Source organism: Mustela putorius, unplaced genomic scaffold, assembly GCF_011764305.1.
Source record: "Mustela putorius furo isolate JIRA1106 unplaced genomic scaffold, ASM1176430v1.1 tig00004007_pilon_pilon_pilon, whole genome shotgun sequence".
NCBI lineage: Eukaryota > Metazoa > Chordata > Mammalia > Carnivora > Mustelidae > Mustela > Mustela putorius.
In genome coordinates, this window is record NW_025422145.1 from 3995118 (window position 1) to 4011700 (window position 16583).

General features: G+C 41.7%; 1 protein-coding gene across 1 annotated transcript in view; it reads left to right on the plus strand.

The window, feature by feature from the left end:
* The window catches only part of PARN (poly(A)-specific ribonuclease), a 156955-nt gene that overhangs the window by 114956 nt on the left and 25416 nt on the right, over nt 1–16583 (plus strand). The window lies entirely within an intron of this gene.

Below are 16583 nucleotides of genomic sequence, written 5' to 3' on the forward strand. Positions count from 1 at the left end.
GGTCTCAGCTAGGGTTGTGATCCCAGGGTCGTGGGTTCGGGCCCCTCATCGGGCTCTGTGATGGTTGTGAAGCCTACTTAATAATCAAGACATGCTATACAATAAAATGAACAGATCTAAAATGTTAGTTCAGAGTTTTAAGAGTTCTATGCAGCAATGTATCCACTACCCAAAGCAGGACATAGACCAATTTCCTTGTGGCCCTTTTCAAGCAACCCCAACCCTCTACTGCCCTAAGCATCCATTTCTCATATCTGTGACTATGTATTACTTTTGATTATTCCTGGAATTTATAAAAAATGGAATCATATTGGGAATCGTATTGTGTTTGGCTTCTTTCATTTAACTTTTTTTTTTTTTTAAAGATTTTCTTTATTCTAGAGTGAGCACCCAAGTTGGGGGAGGTGCAGAGGGGAAGGGAGGGGAAAAGAATCTCAGGCAGACTCTGTGCCAGTCATGGGGCCCTGGGGCTCGATCTCACCACCCTGAGATCATGACCTGCACCGAAACCAAGCGTCGGACGCTCAACCGACAGAGTCACCAAGGCGCCCCTCACTTAACATTTTTTGAAACCCACCCTTGATACTGTGTGTACCAGGAATTTATTATTTCATTGTTCAGTAGTATTCCACTGTATAAATATACAACACTGACCTCCTCTCCTGCTGGTAGACACTTGGGTTGTTTCTGGTTTGAGACCATCATGTAATGGTCACTACAAACATTGCTATAACATGTAATGGTCACTACAAACATTGCTATAACATGTAATGGTCACTACAAACATTGCTATAACATGTAATGGTCACTGCAAACATTGCTATAACATGTAATGGTCACTGCCAACATTGCTATAAAAAGTGTCTTATGGCCATATGTTTCTGTTTCTCTTGAGTCGGTACCTAAGAGTAGCGTTGTTGGTTCTCAGGGTAAGTGTGTGTATGTTAGACTTTATAAGAACGTCCAAACGGTTCTCTAAACCAGATGTACTATTTTATACCCCACTGGTATGGTGGGAACATTCTGGTTGCTCTGCGTCCTTGCCAATGTGTAGTGCTTTCTCTCTTTTATTTCAGCCGTTGTATACAGCACAAGATGAGTATTGTAGTGTATTGTGGTCTTAATTTGCATTTCTCTGGTGGCTGATGATGTTGATCACCTTTTTTGTGTGCTGGCCGGCCATTTCCATATCTTCCTTTGGAGGTGGCCGTGTAAACCTCTTGCCCATTTTCTCATTGGGTTTTTGTCTTTTTAGTGTTGATCCGTGGGAGTTCTCTTATGTATTCCGGAGACACGCCCTTTGTCAGATAGATGTATGTGCTGCAAATGTGTTTTTTGAGTCTGGGGTTGTGCATATTCATCTCGTTAGTGATTTTGATGAGCAGATATTTTTAATTTTGATGGAGTCAGGTCTATGATTTTTTTTTTTCTTTTATGGTTCAATCTTAGCCTACTCTAAGGTTGTACCAGTTTTCTTCCAGAAGGTTTATAGTTTTAGTTTTTCCATTTAAATCATGACCCATTTCAAATGAATTTTGTATATGGAATGAGATAGGAGTCACGATTTAGTTTTTTTTTTTTTTTTTTTAATATGGATATCCACTTGTTCCAGGAACGTTTGTTAAAAAGACTTCTCTTCCCTCATTGGATTGACTTGGCATTTCTGTCAAAAATAAATTGACCATGTATGTGTAGGTCTATTTCTAGACTGTTCTGTCCAATCATTTTTATTCCTCTTCTGTGCCAATACCACACTTTCTTATTTCTGTGGCTTTATAGTAAGTCTTAAAAATCAGGTAGCATAAACCCTCCAACATTGTTATTCTTTGTCAGATTGTTTTGGCTATTCTAGATCCTTTGTATTCCACACAAATTTTACAGTCCTCTTACCTCTTTCTTCATTCATCCTGTTCTGTAGTTTTTACTGTAGAAGTCTCAAAAGTCTAATGTTAATGTTCTTCTTACATATTTTACATTGTTGTTGCCATTGTAAATTTCTTAAATGTAAATGTAAATGTAAATTTCTTAAATTTCATCTTCAAATTGTTTGCTGCTTCTCTATAGACAAATTAACTGTTGTGTATCAATTTTGTATTCTGCAACCTTTTAAAATTGACTTATTCTGATAGTTTTTTTTTCTTTTAATATTCCACAGGGTTTTTTAGGCACACAATCCTTTTGGCATGCTATTAACAACAGATTAACAACAGTTTTATTACTTTTCGTTCTGAATGTTTTTTCTTTTTCTTGCTTGATTGCACTGACCAGCACCTCTGGTCTATTGAAAAATAGAAGTGGGAAGGGTAGATAACCTTGTCTTGTTTCCAGTAATAGAGAGGGGGAAGTCCAGTGTTTCTCCAGAAACTTGGGCCTTAGATCGTCTCGTTAGTCCTCTCTTGGGTTTAGGAAGTTGCCTTCCATTTCCCATTACTGAAAGTTTGAATAGATGTCACATATTTTCAGATGCCCTTTCTGTATCTTTTTAAGTTGTATGGTTTTTGTCCTTTATTTTGTTAGTATTTTGAATGCCATCAATTGGTTTTTAAACGCTTAATAATTTTGTATTCCTGAGAGAAATCCTACTTGGATTATCCTTAATAATCCTAAAGATCTTAAATTAAATTAAATTAATTAATTAAAATTGATTAATTTAATTTAATTAAATCTTTAATAATCTTAAAAATCCTACTTGGATTATCCTGAGGTATTATCCTTCTTGTGTGCTTCTGGACTTGATGTGTTAATGTTTTGTTAAGTATTTTTATATCTTTTCGTTCATGAGAAATACTAGATTGGAATTTTTTCTTTTTTTTAAATATTTTTCAAGTTTTGGTTATCAGGTTTATGCTGATCCCATAAAAATAGTTAAAACGTTCCTCTTTTATTATTTTCCAGCAGTGTGTATAGGGTGGTTTTTGTTTTTGTTTTAAGTTTTTGGTAGAGTTTACCAGTGAAGACAAGTTTTTTGTGAGATGATTTTGATTATGGACTTAGTTTCTATAATAGTTACAGGATTGTGTAGATTTTCTGTTTCTTCTTGGATCACTTCTAGTAATTCGTGTTTTTCAAGGAATATTTCATTTCATTTAAATTGCGGAATTTGTTAGCATAAAATTATTAGCTCAAAATGTTACCTTATAATTTTTATGTCTGTAGGATCTATAATTATGTCCCTTTAAAATTTTCTCATATTGGTAATATGTGTTTACTCGCTCTTTTCCTTGCTGGGTGCTTATCAGTTTATTCAGTTAATTCTTTCAAATTCTCTCAGCTTTTTATTGTTTTTTTTTGTCTTCTTTTTTTTTCATTTATTTATATCCTTGTTCTTATTATTTCTTGTTTTGTATTTTAATGTTATTCTTTGTCTAGCTTTTTAACATGAGAACTTAACTCATTGATTTTATATATTTCTTTTCTATAAAAGCATTTAAAGCAAAAAAAAAAACATTTAAAGCTATAAATTTTCCTTTGGACTGTTTAGCTGCATCCCTTAGATTTTGATAGGTTGTCTTTTTACTCTTTTCTGTTAGAGGGTATTTTCTAATTTTTCTTGTGCTTTCTTGTTTGACCCGGAAGACAAGACGTTATTGACCTTGATGTTATGGCCCGGTATATGGTCTGTCTTGCTGAATGTTCCACGTGCACTTGAATGGGTATAACATTTCATTATTGCCATTTCAGGTTACATTGGTTCATGGTGCTCAAATCTATATCCTTACTGATTTTGGGGGGAGTTGGGGGAGGGGTTCTACTTTTTCTTTCACCGACTGAGACAGGGGTTAAAATTTCCAGCTGTGGTTGTAAATCTGTTTTTCCATTTTACTATATCAATTTCTTGTTTCATGTATTTTGCAGCTTTTTTGGTAGGTGTGTGTCTGTTAAGGATTGCTATGTTTTTGGTTTTTTTTTTTTAAGATTTTGTTTATTTATTTGACAGAGATCACAAGTTAGCAGAGAGGCAGGGAGAGAGAGGAGGAAGCAGGCTCCCTGCTGAGCAGAGAGCCCTGTGCTGGACTCAATACCAGGACCCTGGGATCATGACCTGAGCCAAAGGCAGAGGCTTTAACCCACTGAGCCATGCAGGCGACCCGGGATTGCTGTGTATTCTTAATGAATTGCCCCTTTCATCAGTATGGAGTATTCCTCTTGATATCTAGTAATAATCTTTTTTGGTATTTATTTTGTCTGGTAATTAATATTGGCACTCTTGTTTCTTATCCTTGATGATTGCATACTATATTTTTATTCAGCCTTTTACTGGTAACTTGTCTTTATAAAGTACGTTTCTTATAAACAGCATATACTTGGGTCTTGCTATTTTATTCATTCTGACAACCCCTTTCTTTTACATTTAATCTAATGAATGATACAGATAGGTCTGCCTCCCATCTTGGTTTGTTTTCTATTTTTCCTGCTTGGGTTTTGTCCCTCTTTTCTTTTTTTCTGTTGCCTTTTGAATGACGTGTGTTTGAGTTATTACTTGCTGATATGTTAGCATCCTATTTATCTTCTCTGTTGACTTTTTTGCTTTTACCTCTTTGTGTTATTTTTTTAGTCCTTGCTCCAGAATAATGGCCGACAAACTAGAGCTCATTGGCCAGATCCGGTCCACATATTTTTATAAAGTTTTATTGGAACACAGCCATGCTTCTTAATTTACATCTTGCCTCTAGCTGCTTTGCCTTACAGTGGCAGATTTGGGTAGTCTGACAGAGACCATAAACCCACAAAACTCTGTCTGTGTACTCTCTGTCCCTTTACAGAACAATGTGCTGACCCCAGGTGTACCCCAGATGCAGAACTGCCCTTTCCAGTACGGTAGCCACCAGCCACTTGTGGCTGTTGAGTACTTCGCGTGTGGCTTATCCAAACTGATGTGTGTTGTCAATTTGAAATACACATCAGATTTTGAAGAATCGATGACTTGTTGAAATGATAATATTATGGATCTATTAGGCTAAATAAAATATTTTTAAAATCAACTTCACTGGATCCTTTTCACTTTTTTTCTTTTTAAATGGTGGCTCCTAGAAAATTTTAAATGGCATTTGTGGTTCACGTATTTCTGCTGTCCAGGCACTGCTCTAGAAATGATCATGTGCCCCTTTCCTGTATCACAGCAGATCTTCAAGTGAAAATCGCACCCCTCCTGGCCAACCTGGGACCCTGACGGTGGTCTCTTTCCATCCCCTCCCTCCCATCCTTTCTGATCTTTTGTCTGTGTTTCTTCTCCATATGCTGTAAACTTGTTGTTTTGGGTTCCTCTCCTTTCCTTTTCTTTTTTTAAACAATTAATACTTCTGAAGAAAATAAGGGGCTGAACTATGGTGAAAACGACAGAAGTATAAACACAAACATGCAAGCCTTCCTCATTAGAGGTACGGTGCAGATTTCGGGGTTGGGGAAGGCTGCGGGAACCTCCGCTCTCCCAGCTTTAGCGAATGGACTCTGAGACCCTGGGAGCGCTGCTGCCGCAGTCGAGCTTCTCCCCAGGGCTGGGAGCTGTGCGGGCAAAAATGGACACCTGCTTCCGCTGTTTGCATTGGGATGGTGGCACATGCTTCTTTTCTTGTCTGTGATGGATTCGGTGTCCAGAATATTCAAGGAGCCTGTAATCAATAACTGGACCACACTAGGGCTTAGATTCTGGGAAACTGGGCCAGACGTAAATTTGCCTGAGGAGCAGCTTTGGTTGGTGGCATGAATTCTGAATAAATACAGGTTAGCGTGGTGTTCAAAGAATCCTTCCTTACGGTGGATGCTAAAATATTTAAAATCTCCCTAGTAGGTGTTTAGTCCCCAGAAATAGGCAGAAGCTTGAAACTTTCCCTGAAAGACAGGTGGTATTACCATTTTCATCTTATTAAGAGTGTTCTCAGGGCGCCTGGGTGGCTCAGTGGGTTAGGCCTCTGCCTTTGGCTCGGCTCATGGTGTCGGGGTCCTGGGATTGAGTCCTGCACAGGGCTCTACTCAGCAGGGAACCTGCTTCCTCCTCTCTCTCTCTCTGCCTGCCTCTCTGCCTACTTGTGATCTCTCTCTGTCAAATAAATAAATAAAATCTTAAAAAAAAAAAAAAAAAAGAATGTTCTCTAATTAAAGAAAACAGTTTTCTAAAGTCATTTTGCCCTCAAGAGATTTTGGTCAGTCGTGTCTACAGATTATTAACAGTTGAAAAAAAACTGTTGGGGAAAACCCTATGGTTGGTGTCTTCTTTCTCGTGTTTTCTGTCTGTGAGACTCCACTGTGGCCTTCCTTGACAATGTCGTCGCTCCTGGGAATTCCTGCTTATGTAGGAGACGCTAAAGCATACATCGGAGTTATGGTTTCCAGATTCCACCTGACTGTCGTAGAAGGCTAGTGCTTTCCCAGAGTGACTGAGTGGGCATATCACATTGGCAAAAAGGGGAGCTGCCCCTGTGGAAACAAAGAGGCCATCCCAGCAGAAGCCATGGCGAGGCCCGGGGACTGACCCCAGGCAGCGAGCAGACAAGGGTTCTAGCTCAGGTTCTCGTGGTACCTTGGAAACGACTTCATTCGCTCTTCCCTTCAGTAAACACCCATCCAGAGCCCAGTGTCTGCCTCTGTTCTCTCATCTTAAATGAGGCATTTTGTTGGGAAAAGAAACGCTAAGATCCCTTCTGGCTCTGAAATTCTAAATGTTTTGACACCATACACAGGGCAGAGCACACGGAGGGAACTGCTGGAATCGCTAGAGACCCTTTGCTTCTCTCCTCAGGTAGCAAGTAGTTTGCTCCCAACCTAACACTGCAAGTCTTGAAAATGCCTGTGGTTGGAGAAGTTTAGATGAGGAGTGCATGATAAAAATCCGATCAGGTAAGCCAGTGTCACAAGTGAGCCCACGAAAGCCTTACACGACACTGAAATAATAAAGCAGCAACCAAATGAAGAAAAGATCCTTGACCGCTTCAGTGGGTACTGCCTCTTAAATCCCCACCAGCCCTCTGTATCCCAGAATGTCTCAGAAGCTGCTTCTCCCCGTGATTTCAACGCAGTTAGAAACCACCAGCCTGCGGCAGAACTTAGTCAGACTCAGCCCTTTCTGTCCTGTATCCTCTGTCTACACCTTCGTTGTATCCTGTTTCTGTGACTTCGAGAGGATTATGAGGGGGTTGCCTCTGGCTTTCAGATCTCTCCCCCGCTCCTCACTGTCTCAGACTGTCTCGGCAGCCTGAGTGCCACCCGTTTCACCCCGGTGGCTGCTTGCTGTCCGGGGGACTGAGGAGTGCCTTCGGAAGCTCCGTGCTGACCATCTCTTGTTTCTTTTCTCCTTTTTTTAAAAAAAAGATTTTTGTTTATTTGTTTGACAGACAGAGATCTCGAGTAGTCAGAGAGAGGAGGAAGCGGGGAGCAGAGAGCCGGATGCGGGGCTCAATCCCAGGACCCTGGGATCATGACCTGAGCCAAAGGCAGAGGCTTTAACCCACTGAGCCCCCCAGGCACCCCTCTTGTTTCTTTTCTCTTGGCCCCGGCTCTGTGACGTTGCTGCAGAAATCCTCATTCAGCTTTGTCTTTTTTTTTTAACTTTTTTTTTTAATTGCAGAGTTGTCACACAATATTATATTAATTTCAGGTGTACAACAATACAGGGATCCAACAGTTCTCTACATCACTCAGAGCTCCCCACGCTAAGTGTGGTCACCATCTGTTACCATGCAGCCCTATTCCAGTATTCCTGTATTCTCTACGCTGTCCGTCCTGTCCTGTCGCTCTGACTGATTTGTCACTGGGAGTTTGTACTTCTTAATCCCCTTCACCCTTTTGTCCATCTCCCCACCCCACCTCTCTGGCCACCAGCAGTTCCTTCCATTCGGCTTTAGCTGGTGCTGTGCCTCTCCGGAGAGGGTGGGGGTGGGGGAGCCCCTGCTGTGGCACTCTTGTTGGCTCCTGGATTCAATAGCTTAGGAAGCTTAGGAACAAACTTGTCTTCTGTGTCTTTATCTTAACCACAGGACGTCTCTCCAGTGTACATATTCCTTGGAGAGAGCCTCTGTTCTTGGCAAGGACTGGTGAAATTCTCTAACACAGCCACCTCAGAAACTTTCCAGTATTTGGGAAGCGTAAGTGTCAGCAAACTCAGTGTCCGTCTTGTGGGTTAAATGTATCTTAGCAGAGAAGGTGTTTCCCGTGACACTTTTTAACTGATAAATGCACGTAATCTTTAAAATTTAAAGTGATAAATGCGTGTAATCTTTAAAACAGGAGAATATAAAATGAAGGGGTTGGGGGAGAACCTTGGGTCCTCCCTCTCTGACTCTTCTTCCAGCTCTAGTGACCATTTTCCTGGAAGCTATACATTTCTTGTTTTGTCAACTTTGACCAATATATCTGGGTCAGTTCTGTAAAGGAGTGTAAATGTAGTGCCCACACTGTGTTTCTCTCTGTTTCTCTTCTCACCATGATTAGTTACACTGTTAACTGTCTTTCTGGATCTGTTCTTTTGTGCTTCTTGAGAAGTCAGTGTTAGGAGGGGGCAGCAGGTATCCAGTTTGTATAATGTTATGATGGCGGAAATGCAGTTGGGCCCATTGGGAAGAAAGTGTACTCCTGTGCCATTAAAACTTCGCTACCCAACCGAGAATCTTCTAAATACCCCAGCCTTTTTTGTGGGGGAATTTTTTCTTTTTGAGGGAAGTATTTTTCTTCTCCCTGGGTGACTTTGATTTCTTTCCTCTTTTGCATATGTAGTGTGTGGTTAGTAAATGCTATAAAAATGTGTCTATTTCACCTTCATTGATAATGTTGCTGGATATGGAATTCTAGGTCCAAAAATTTTTACCTGTTCAGAATCTTCAATACATTGCTCCTCCCACTGTCATCGCTAATCTGCTTTCCCGGTTTCTGTGTCTTTGTATCTCTCACCCCTAACCTGGAGTCTGACCCAGAGTTAGATCCTCTGATGTTTGGTGAATTGGTGAGTGAATAAATATTTAAGTGCCAGTTTTAAGTGCAGGCTCTAGGCTAGGTTCTTCATGTTTTTGTTTTTGTTTTTTTGAGAGAGAGCGAGCAAGTGTGGGTGGAGGAGGGGGAGGCAGAGGGAGAAAGATAATCTTAAGCAGGCGCCATGCTGAGTGTGGAGCCCGACACAAGACTCCATCCCCTGACCTGGGCCGAAATCAAGAGTCGGACCCTTAACCAACTGAGCTACCCAGGTGCACCCTGGTCCTTCATGTTTTAGCTCTTGCAATGCTCACAGCAGAATTGTCAGGGAGGTGAGACTTGTCTGCATCTCCCAGAGGCTCAGGGAGATTAAACCGTTCTTGGCGAAGACATGGATTTGATACCAGAATTATCTGCGGAGCCCTGTTCTTTCTACCACGTCCCCCCTATGCATTTTCCCAGGTCTGTCTTCAAGGGAGATGTTACTCACATTGCAGCTAGGTGCATACCACATAGGGGACAATTTTCTTGACTCTAGTCACCACACCACCTAAGAAAACCTCGAAGAGCTTGTATCTTTTCATTTAAAAGCAATATCTCAGGAAGCAGAAGAGAGGCCTTTTGGATTTCTGCTTAAAAGATCCCAAAGCTTTCGTTATAGAAAAATCTCAAATATATACGAAAGTAGGGAAAATAATACAACAAAGTCCTAGCTATTGAGCTCTCACAGTGTGTCTGCCACCTGTCACCGAGTGGCCAGTCCTATTTCATTAGTACTCTTTCTCTCCTCCCTTCACATGACCTTGAAGCAAATCACCGATGGCATATGCTTTCAGCCATAGGTCTCTGCACGTATGATTGGCATATGCTTTCAGCCATAGGTCTCTGCACGTATGTATCTAAAAGATAAACAGTCACTTAAAAACAGAACTGCAGTGCCACTAACAAAAGAAAAAATTAACAATGACTCCTTAATATCAGATAGCTGGTATTCAGATTTCCTGCTCACACTTAAAAAAAAAAAATAGTTGTTTTGTTCGAGCTCTAGTTTCCACACAATTCATATGTTACGTTTTGTTGATGCATCTCATCTCTCTAGATCTGTGAATTCCCTCTCTCACTGGGTTCTCCCACAACCCCCACCGTGCTTCAGAAACTAGGCTGTTAGCTCTGTAGGATTTTCCATATTCCAGACCATTGTTTTAAGTTTGTTCCGCATGTTCCCTGACTGCTATATTTGTCATTAACTGGTAGCAAGATCTGTAAACTTGATCAGATTCAGGGCTAAAGTAATGGCAAGAATATTTCATAGATGGTGATGTACATTTCCTCCTGCATCTCATTGAGTTTCTCATCTCTTTAGTCACCCAGAGATACAGTTTGTACGGAAAAAGCAGAATAAATTCTTTAATCTCTCCCCTCAACACACATCTTTTAAAAACCAGCTTCCAGAATAATTAGTTTCCTGTCCCCTTTGAAAGTGAGCAATGAGATTTTGTTTTGTTTAAATCATGAGGTTTTTAATATATATATATATATATATATTTATGTTTTAGTACACTTATGGGGTTCTTCTTTTTGATGCTCTAATTATCTTGTTTCTGAGCAGTGGGAACAATTGGAGTTGACTCTTGAGTTGACTCTTGAGTCCTTTGAGACAATTCCAGTCGTCTCTAAGAGCCTCTTTAACTTCTGGTATTTATTCCAGGCTCTTCTCTACATTTCCTACCTTATTTGTGGAGTTAGCCATTTCTCTAAAGGGCCAGTTCCTTTTGATGGGTCATGGTATTTAGAATCTATAATCTGGGTTCTATTATCTAATCTATAATCTGTGTTTATGGATGCTGAATTCATTGTTATTCATAGTTTCTTAATTTAAAGGGCTAACAAGGACTTCTTTCTTCTTTCCTTCCTTCTTTTTTCTTTTTAAAATTAGTTTATCCTGGGGCGCGTGGGGGGCTCAGTCAGTGAAGCTCTGCCCTCAGCTCGGGTCATGATCGTGGTCGAGCCGCGTGTCGGACTCCCTGATCAGCTTCTCCCTCTGATTTCTGCTCCCCGTGCTGTGTGCTCGCACATTCTCTCTCTCTCTCTCTCTCTCTCTCTCCCCCTGTCAAATAAATAAAATCTTAAAAGAAAGACCTTAGTTTATACTGATATTTCCAATTCTAGTTAGACTGCAGGACGTACGTAACTACTTTTAGTTTCCTTTTTTCTTAACACTGAAATTTTTAATGTAATTTTAATGTAATGTAATTTTTAATTACTTAATGATATTAAAGTAAGTATTTATTTGCTTTATACCACTATGGATAATAATTTCAGAATAACTATGACCGTATCCTTATAAATAATGTAATTATTGAAAATAACTGTTTTGCAGTAATTTTTTCCCCTGGAGTAGGGATGAACAGTCAAAATAACTTGATTTTAAAGTCACTTGAAATAATTCCTCTTTGTATAGTTAAGCTACCAACTCAGTAAACATTTAACTTTGTTTCATTTTTAACTTTAGGGATTGTCTTTTTTCAAGTCAGTTTTGCTGTGTAATTACATAGACCATTTGTGTGGTTCCAGAGTCAGATCTCCAAAGCTTCTCTCCCTGCCTCCTCCAGCTTGGTCCCTCCCTCCCTTGAGGCAACCAGGTTTATTGGTTTTTAGTCAGTCCTTCCATTTTTACAAATTTACGCAGCAACTACATATGTATGCCCTCCCCTCCTGTTAGGTAGATGGGAATGGACCACACATCCTTTTCTCTACTCTCTGTTTTTCATTAGGCCTCGTGCCTCAGAAGCCGCTCTTACTTTGCTTCTGGTGAAATATGATTCTTCATATGGCAGGTGGTTTTAGTGTTCTTGAACCTCTTAATAAAATGTACTAACCGGCAAGGTCTGGGTGGGTCATCCTAGTTTCAGTGATCCACCTCCTGGAGAAATTCACAAATATCGTATGTCAGATGTGTTGTGAAAAACTAATTCACGACCCATCGTCTTGTTGAGGGGATCATTCCTCGACCTTCTCCCACCTTCCCATCACCACCTCTGTGCCGCCAGTCTGCAGGCGTAAAACTCACAGACGCACTGCCTGCTTTCTGGAGCAATGTGAAAAGTGAGACAATGCCCCTATTTTTTAAGCAGATTCTTTATTCCAGGCACTGTGCTAGTTGCTTTACATGTTTTTTTTAGAAAATCTAATGATGCGGTGAAGCCTTTGGTGATATTCCTAATTTAAGGATGAGAAAGTTGAGTCTCAGAGAAGCTGAATAATTTAGCTAGAGTTGCCCAGAATTCTTACTTACGGGTGTTTGGGATCCACAGCCCCTGCATGAAGTTGCCTCTTTTGGACATGGCACAGCTACCTGTGAGCTTGCGTGTTTGAGAGAGACGCTGTCTCATTTTAAAGAATTATGTTTTCTTGAAAACAAAAATAAAAACAAAAAACCTGTGTTAAAGAAACCCTAAGTTTAAAATCTCTGAATTTCAACCTTACTTTTTTGTGGGCGAGGATTTAGATGTCTAGTCCCATGCATCACCAATGTAAAATGGTTAACTTAAAAAATTTTTTTTTTTAAATCCAAAAAACAGAAATGATACTGGAATGTACAGGCCAATATCAGAAACTCGGAAGTGCCATCCTCTGGTGTGCTCAACACTGGTCATCCCCTTAGTAGAATGCAGTCTTAGGCTGTGCTTTGTTTTGTTTTGTTTTTAAGATTTTATTTATTTATTTGAGAGAATATGGACATGTTGGAGAGGGAGAGGGAGAAGCAGGCTTCCTGCTGAGCAGGGAGCCCCATGTGGGGCTCGATCCCAGGACTCTGGGATCATGACCTGAGCTGAAGACAGACACTTCACCGATAGAGCCCCCCAGGTGCCCCGTGGTCTTGGGCTTTGATCGGTTGATGAGTTAATGTTAAGGAGAGGCTCTGCAGCGAGTCCAGAGGCAGAGGACCTCACGGGGAGAATAGATGGTCACAGGTTAAATATGCTCAGCCTGGGACCGCAGCTGCAGGGAAAGGCAGTAGGAACCATGGTCGAGATCCTGAGATGCCATCGCAAGAGGGCTAGTGATTCTCTGTCCTCACAAGGGACTGAGGAAGAACCGCAGGGGGCTTAGCTGGCATTCTTAGTCTTAGTTCTGTTTGGCTCAGAGGCCAGCTCAGGAAGGGGGGACTTGTCTTGCTGCAAATCACGGGGCTGACACGGCCATAGACAGAGCTCTTCCTGCGCATCGGCTGCCTTCCCCTCCGCTGTGCCGATTCTGGCCGGGCCTAAGTATCTTCTGAGGGTTGTGCTAATTTCAGATTGCGAAGGTGGTGGAGACCTCTAACATCTGTTCAAAGTGATTTTTTGCAATAACTAAGGACAAATGATCACGGTCCTTCACTCAGCCCTCCCACTTAACTCCTTTCCACATCTGAACAGTTGGAAGAAAGGATCGTTCTGGTCTGAAGGGAGTATTTTAAGATCCTGGAATGAACAGTGAGCTAGAGTATGGCTGATATAAAATGCAGAATTTGAAAAGTTATGTAGTTATTAATAAAACGGAACAATTAACCAGGTGAATTAGATTTACCACAGAATGTCCCGAAAGACATAAACCCTTTTAAACCAAGATACAGGAGCAACTCCTAACAGGTGTCCCTTGTCCCATCTACCTGGCCAGGGTCAGGGAGAGATGCCCTGATCTAGCTTGTCTCTGCCCTCGGACTTCTCGTGGGCCCGCAGGTCAGGACCCCCTGCTTTTCTCTCACGGGAGGTAGGTCAGTAGGATTCCTGAGAATCATATAAAAAGAGGTGCAAGGGGGCGCCTGGGAGGCTCAGTGGGTTAAAGCCACTGCCTTCGGCTCAGGTCATGACTCCCAGAGTTCTGTGATCGAGCCCCATATCAGGCTCTTTGCTCAGCAGAGCCTGCTTCCCTCTGTCTCTCTGCCTACTTGTGATTTCTGTCTGTCAAATAAATAAATAAAATCTTAAAAAAAAAAAAAAGAAAAAAAAAAGAGGTGCAGGGAACTTGGATAAACAAAGTGTGGTTGACGCATACAGTGGAAATAGCTTCAGAGAGAAGGAAGTTCTGACGCCTGCTCGCACATGGGTACGGACACACCATGGGCTGGCGGCAGGAGGCAGTGAGGGGCTGTTGGTCAATAGGTGTAGAGTTTCTGTTTTGCCAGATGGACAGGGTGCTAGAGCTTGGTTGCAGTGCTGTGTGCATGTATTTAACACCACTAAACTCATTTAAGAGGATCAAGATGGTAAATTTTGTTATGTGTATCTTCCCCACAATTAAAAAATTGGGGGGGCGCCTGGGTGACTTGGTTAAGTTTTTGCCTTCGGCTCAGGTCATGATCTCAGGATCCTGGGACCGAGCCCTGTGTCGGGCTCCCTGCTCAACAGGAATTCTGCTTCTCCCTCTCTCCCTGTCCCCTTCCCTCGCTCATGCCCCCTCTCTCTTCCTCAAATAAATAAAATTTAAAATTTTTTTCAGAAGATGAAGGCTACTCAGAATACGTTTTTTATAGTAGAACTTTCCTTTTTTTTTTTTTGAGGGGAGGGGCAAAGGGAGAGAGAGTGTCTCAAGCAGGCTCCCCACTGAGCACGGAGCAGGATGTGGGGCTCAATCTCAGGACCTGAGCCAAAACCACAAGTCAGACACTTAACTAACTGAGCCACCCAGGAGCTCCTTAGAGCAGAGTTTGACTCAAAGCCTTTTTTAACCGGGAGAGGAGGGTGCCGGTGACAGACGTAGACTACTTCAAAAATGTGAATAGAAAATGACAGATTACCAAGAAAAAGAGTGGATGAGTTCATAATTTCCAGTTACTAATCTCTTTTAGACTTGATTTAAATATGTCTGTAGACGTAGAAGTGCTCAAGGTGGAATGAGAGGTTGGTAAATTGAGCAGAGTATGCTCCTGAGGTCTGGCCTTCCTGTCTCCATGTGTTGGATGGGCTCTCCTGTGTCTGGCACCCAGACGGATCGAGTCTTGGATGAGGGTCTGCTTGAACAGATCCAGAGGTTGGAGTGACAGTGCTGCAGAAACCAACAGAAGCCCCAGAGCGAAAGTGGAAAAGCCTTCTTCTAACTCAAACTTGAAACAGAATGGCCTCTCAAGATTTTATTTTAGGGGTGCCTGGGTGGCTCAGTGGATTAAAGCCTCTGCCTTTGGCTCAGGTCATGATCCCAGGGTCCTGGGATCATGCCCCGCATCACTCTGCTCAGCGGGAAGCCTGCTTCCCTTCCTCTCTCTCTGCCTGCCTCTCTGCCTACTTGTGATCTCTGTCTGTCAAATAAATAAATACAATCTTAAAAAAAAAAAAAAGATTTTATTTTAAATAACATGAAAGCTCCGTTGAGTAGCACCTGGTACTTAGATGACTTCTGATGTCTTGAAGTGCATTCACCTGTCCTCACGGCCGTGATAGTTGAGAATTAATGTTTTCTTTTTGTATTTTCCCATTATTTCTTTAATCCACCATAATTAAAAGTAATTATCTGTGTTTGTAAGAACAGGTTTTATTATTCGTACTTACCTTCACGGAAGAGTGTAATTTTTTTTAATGGTGCTAACGATTGAATTTGCCCTCCGCACACTTAGGTAGCACACTGAGGTGCTACTTTTTTACATGTCCGTTAACTGTAGGAAAACATTTCCTGGTGGAGTTACGCAGTTAGGATTCTTTCTGTATTTTCTGTGGTAGTTTTAGCTGAAATCAACTATGACATGTGTAACATTGTCTAGATCTATGGCTTAGAGGTAGAAATTTGTAACGTTTTTCTGATACTTTTTTGTCACTGTATACTCTTTACTTGCGCTAGTCCGTCCTCAGCGAGCCAAAGCAACAGGAGGTTGGTATTTACTTGCCTCCCGTTCACACTCTTCCTTCTCTCTGTCTCTCCTCCTCGCCTGGCTCTTTCCAAGGATTTGGACCCCTGCCTCTGATGACTCAGATCGGCATCCTCTCCAGAAACATGCCCCCAGCAGGCCAGGGAGGGAACAGCGGAGGCGCTGGCATGCAGGAGTCTGCCGTGCCAGGCGCTGTAATTTATGCGGTTGGCGCTTCATTTTTTTTGTTAATCCTTATAATAACATGTTTCTTAATTAGGGAGACTGAGACTCGGTGGAAGTACAGGAAGCTGCCTGGAGTCCCCAAACCAGTAAATGACAGAACCCGGATTCGGGTGGTCACCTCTCTCATCCCAGTTTCCATGTGTGCTGTTCCCAGCGTGTCTGCTCCCTCCTCATACGCCCAATTGTGATCCTTCCCCACCATCAGAAGAGCCTTCTGAGAGGCCTTCCATGCCACCTGGGAAGAACCTTGGGAATTCTCTGCCTTGAGAACTCCCGTAGAAAGTGAAACGGTATTATTTATTCATCTTTGCTTTCTAGCATCTAACAATGAAGCCCCACCGTCACTCAGAGACAGGTGTAAATAAATGAATGAACCAGAGAACTCGGAACACTCTGGGAACTTATCTTCCTCCTGAGTTTCTGATTGGGAAAGTCCCTAAAGACTGATTTTTTTCCTTTTGAACAACATAAAGTCAGGCTATTGCTTTGCTAAAGACAAGCCAGGAACGAATGACACATGAAAATCTCTCTCTCTCTCTCTCTCTCTTTTTTTTTTTAATCTTCCTCTTTCATCTCCAGCTTCTCCGTCTCTGTTAGCTCGGATAATTTTGGCTAT